This window comes from Etheostoma spectabile, chromosome 12 (assembly GCF_008692095.1).
Source record: "Etheostoma spectabile isolate EspeVRDwgs_2016 chromosome 12, UIUC_Espe_1.0, whole genome shotgun sequence".
Classification (NCBI taxonomy): domain Eukaryota; kingdom Metazoa; phylum Chordata; class Actinopteri; order Perciformes; family Percidae; genus Etheostoma; species Etheostoma spectabile.
In genome coordinates, this window is record NC_045744.1 from 30,172,396 (window position 1) to 30,177,976 (window position 5,581).

The window sequence follows — 5,581 nt, forward strand, 5'->3', positions numbered from 1 at the left end:
TCTCTCTCTCTCTCTCTCGCGTGCTGCATCCGGCCGTTCCCGCCTTCCAGGCTTCATCACTGTTAAAGATCGCCATCTTAACAAGTAGGCTACTCTAGACATATAGGGATGTAACCTTCACTAAATTCACCGTTTGACTGGAGGCAATACAATCTTTTAGACACATATGTAGCCTAGTGCTCGACGATATTTCATCCTGTGTTATAACAACCACATTAAAAGGGGAGTAAAGCTGTATAACCATGGGACGTTAACTTAGATGCCAATTGACAAACATGATAGATATTTAAAAGAAAAGAAAAGAAACCCCATACCATGCATACCAATATCTATCGCAGTATGGATGCTTTCACTGATGTGTTTTATGGTCTTTATAGCCCAGGGTGTGCAGTTATCCAGACAGCAAGTCAATATGGCAGCCTGGCACATGCTCACACAAAGCAAATTCACTGCTTTGTGTAGCAAACACTCAACAACCAGTGCACTGTAACAAGTCAAAACTCATTCATTTTTTTTCGATAGGTAAATAACAGTAATGGCTTGTTGCCACCATGGCTGAAAAACATATTTGTGTTGCGTCATTTGCGCGAGTTTGATTGCAGGATCATGTTTTCCGCTCCAGGAAGTAAGAGATTTGAAGTACAGATTGTGCTGTTTTTTAATTGGAATTGTTGATAAAAAAGCTGCCGAAATAATAACACCATGATTTGTAAAAAGTCAAACTTAATCAGGTCTGTCCGCAAGATGACAAGCAAACTTTTTCCCGATTATTTCCTGGGCTTTTCTGCCTTTAATTTTTAGATAGGACAGTTAGGTGAGAAAAGGGGAAGACATGCAGGAACTTGTCACGGGTCAGATTCAAACCCTGGACCTCTGCATTGAGGTATAAACCTCTTAGTGCATGTGCACCTGCTCTACCACTGAGGCAACCCGGCCACTTGACACACAAACTGTTACTTTTAAACTCCTTGTTTTCTGGATGGATGGATCCGGGCTTTGCTAACATTGGAGCTGCTCCATAAACACAACAACATAGCCTCTATATCATGCTCAGAACTTACCAAAGAAAACTATTTTTTTAACCAGCAGTTGAACTGCAGCAGTGGCAGTAAGATACTTTTAAAGCTCTTAGCTCCTGATTGCCAATGCCTAAAGTAACATAAAATAACACACTGCCTGCCTCGTTCCTCAGTAATATAATTTTCTACCCATTGCTATTTACAGAAATGGATGAAATGAAATGACCCCGATGGAGTTTGATTACTTACCTTAAACACTGACAGAATATGTCATTGATATGTGTGTGTGTGTGTGTTTGTGTGTGAGAGATTGAGACAAAAGACTGAGAGTGCCAGCCACGCTGGATAAAGACAACAGATTAGAGCGAGGGATACAGGCAGACAGACACACACAAAGGAAGACAGACAGACAAACACACAGTGCGGGGCACAATCTTTGTGGGGACCTGTCATTGACATAATGCATTCCCTAGCCCCTTACCCTGACCTTAACCATCACAACTGAATACCTAACCCTGAACCTAACCCTAACCATGACCCAATTCAAACACTAATCCTAAAACCAAGTCTTGACCTTCAAACAGCCCTTTAAAGTTGTGAGGATCCAGCATTTTGGCCCCACAAAGCTGTCGGGACCCCACGAGTATACTGAAAACCACGTTTTTTTGGACCCCACGAATAAAGTTAAACAACACCACACACACACACAGACAGGAAGAGAGAGATGAGTGGTTCACTAGAGAAAGCTTACCCCAGATATGACCTTCAGACAGGATAATGATCATTGAACCGCCTTAAAACCAGACTGTTGATGTAATGACTGGCATCAATCTGCTTCTAAGCCTCAATAATAATTATAACCTTGTAGTGTATTGGACAGCTCTAGAACTTTTTTATAGATTACAAATCATTAGACTTTAGTTTTTCAAACGACAGTATTGCTGCAATTTATAGTGTTCATTCCTGTCTTAAAGATCCCACGGCATGAAAATGTCACTTTAGAGGTTTTGTAACATTAATATTTGTTCCCCCAGCCTGCCTATAATCCCCCAGTGGCTAGAAACGGCGATTGGTTTAAACCAAGTACTGGGTGTCCTGCTCTGCCTTTGAGAAAATGAAAACTCAAATGGACCGAGCTGGAATCTTGCCTCTTATGAGGTCATAAGGTTACCTCCCCTTTCTCTGCTTTGCCCACCCATGAGAGAGAGAGACATCCTGGTTTTAAAACGAGCAAAATGGCAGTTGGTCAAGGCCCCCCCCCCCCAAAAAGCTACAGACTCAGAAATGGCACATACTAAGGAAAGCTCATTGTGTGACTGGCTCTAGTGGCTGTAATTCTGCATCAAGGCTGAATTTTGAGACTTGAGATACAGTATTAGGGGACCACTAAGGTCTATATAAAAGCATCCAAACCGCACCATGTCATGGGACCTTTGACGTTTTACAGAATTATTTTATTTAATTGTTTAGTGAAAGGTGACACAAGATAAAAAGCTTCATTGTATCTTTTCATTGTGTCCTCTGATAACTTCTGTAAATAATATTCTGTAGCCTATAATTTCTATGGTTCATTTTATGCAAACATTTCTAGTGTTGTACAGTAATATAGTCTATAAAGGCTGTGTGGGCGTATATTAAATTGTAAATGTATATAAATGTAAGTGTGTATGTGTGTACAACAAATGTATGACATCCGTGCATTGTTATCACATTATGCCACGTTGTGAATTTAATTTAGAGTAAATAAAGACGCGCGGCACTACCAACTATCCGGGTGCCGAAGATCTAGAATGTTAAGATGTAGTTCAAGAGCATAAATTTAACATTCTATAATAATGAGTTGTAGTTCTACAATGTTAGGGGGAACTTCTAGAATTATAACATGCTGTTCTAGAATGTTAATTACAGTTACAATGTAGCTAGAATGTTAAGTTGTAGTACTACAATGTTAATTGCAGTTCAATAATCTTAAGGTGCCCCCGTACGTCATATATTAATTGAGGTCACTTTAAAATGACGCCTAGGAGGCAAAGATGTATCACCTCTCTCCTCAAGTCTCTTCCTCAACTCCTTGGTTTGAGTTTCCTGTAAGAGGGACTAATGGAATTGGGAAAGGCCTAATAAAACCACACACAGGAGTCACTTGCAGTTCAGTACAGTGTATTTTACAACCCCATACCCAAACAAACCCCCACAGTTTAAACTAGAGATGGTATTACCATTTTTTGCTTCCCGATACCGATTTTGATACCTGAACTTGTGTATCGGCCAATACAGAGTACTGATCCAATACCAGTGTATCATATATTTTATTATGTTTTAACAACTGTATACTTCTATCCATATATGGATGGGATATGACTTTCTTTTATTTTCCAGTTTGGCAGTCAGTTAAAACGGAAAAAGAGGATAAATAAACTATTTTAAGGTGGATATTGGATTGGTGAATAAACTCCAGTACTTCCCGATACCAGCGTTTTAGGCAGTATCAGAGGCAGTCTCTAGTTTGAATATCAATAAATTAGTATTTTCTCCTAACACCTAACACCTAACAACAGTTCTCTTTAGGATCCCAGGAAACACTTAAAAATATCTCAAGGGCTCCACTGGATAACACAAACTAACGGCTTTAAGTGTGAAACATGGGTGGCTTTTCTCTCCTCCCCACTGTCCTCCAGTACAGCATCGTAGTTGACCGGCTCCACCAAAAACAGTTCAGTAAACCCAAAGCCGGTTGGGTGCCAGGTAATTGGAGGTACCCCATCTTGTGAGTATTTTCTCTTTTAGAGCATTTTTGAAATGGTCTCTGCTTTGGTTTTCCATCGGGGATATAACTCCAGTAACATGCAACGAGACAACGTTGTGTATCATCTCGCTTTGTACTTTGGTTCCAACTTCCGACTTTGAGGCTTTTTTGCAGCTGGATATAGTCAGTTGCGTCTAAATATGAGTGTGAATAACAATAGTGAGATGCTTGCTACTGTTGCATTTCTAGTGATAAATCTGTGACGGCTTTGTTCTTGGCGCTCCCTCTCTTCAGTCACTCATAGCTCGCTTGACTACATTACCGTGCTCATTGAGCCTCTTGTCTAAAACCCTGCCATTTCGACCAGCTGACAATTTGTAACGAGTAAAATAGATAATGGATTATATTATTTCTATAGTTTGTAGCTGACTTCACAAGCTGACTTCGCTATTGGCTGTTAAAACAGGTGACGTCCCATACGTTCTTAAAATAGCCATTAGCTACTGGACCAGCTGAGTCGTAGGCAACACCAACAGACTGGCCAGTTCAGACCTCTCCAACCATTCCCTGCAACGTTCTTAAGCCCCTCAGTGAAGACTAAATCTGCAAAAGAGTCTTCTGATGAAGATGACTCAGAAAAAGAGGTCCCACCTTCAAGGAAGGCTACTCCAGCTAAACCAGTTGTTTGAGCTCTTGTATGCCCGATTACACTTCAGGTTGATTTGTCATTCAGCCAACCAGTTGTTCCATCAGCTTGGAAGGTGGCTGCAGTTACCCCAATCTTTAAATCCAGGGAAAAAACAGACAAGGCTAACTAGCCAATCAGCCCCCTCTCTGTTAAATCAAAGGTCATGAGAAGAGGGTAACAAAGATACTGTACTAACAGAACATTAAATGAAAAAGTTAAATGTTAACTGAAATTGGCATTTCTGTGGTTGCCAGTCAAGATGACATTTTACTGCCGTTAGCATGTACGTAGCTACATGCGCCAATATTAACACCACCACAGTGCTTTGTAAAAAAAAACACTCCAGTCCTTCCTACCGGGAGCAGATTACCAATCATAGCAGGCTGGCTAAGTGTTGCGTAAAACTCAGCCAAGAGTAGAAAAAACTGTTGGAACCAGAGCATTCAGAACAGTTGGAAATCTGAACGTTTTAGCTCATTAGGGTTTGTCTAAAATACGTTTAACTCATTATTTGAAGTTGTGGCTACATTTAACATGAACATTTGTCATTATAACATTGTAGATGTGACAGAAAATATGAAAAAGCATATTATGTCTACTTTAAATAGAGAGCTGGTGGTGGCATTGGCACCAGGCCCACCACTGTGATGTGCCACATAGGCGCACCACATTTGGACAAACTGTGCTGTCAGTAAAGGGAAGTAAATATTAGATAGCCTACCCCATACAATAAGGGAGTGCCTGACATATTCCATTTTTAAGACTCATCTCAAACAATTGCTTAAGGAAAACCAGAACTGCAATCGCTTTTAATTTGACCTAATTGCATAATGTTTTGTCCTCTTCTACGTATGTATTATATATTATTATATTATATTAATATTGTATATTGCATCAACATATTATGTCATATGTTACATAAAATGTTCCTTCTTTGTTACCTAGGAACAACGGTTCAGATACCCCTTTTAATCAATGAGTCCCAAAGGCAGAAATGTCACATATCAAAATGGCTTCATTGTAATTGTATTGCATGCGGTGGAACTTTGGACAGTGAAAATCAATACATGCTTTTTGACTAGTAAAATGAAACACAAGGTCACAGCCACACACACACACACACACACA

General features: G+C 40.0%; 1 protein-coding gene across 1 annotated transcript in view; it reads right to left on the reverse strand.

Annotated features, from left to right (window-relative positions):
- LOC116699064 (uncharacterized) overlaps positions 1–5,581 on the reverse strand; it is a 40,498-nt gene that overhangs the window by 29,718 nt on the left and 5,199 nt on the right. The gene's annotated exons all lie outside the window — the stretch shown is intronic.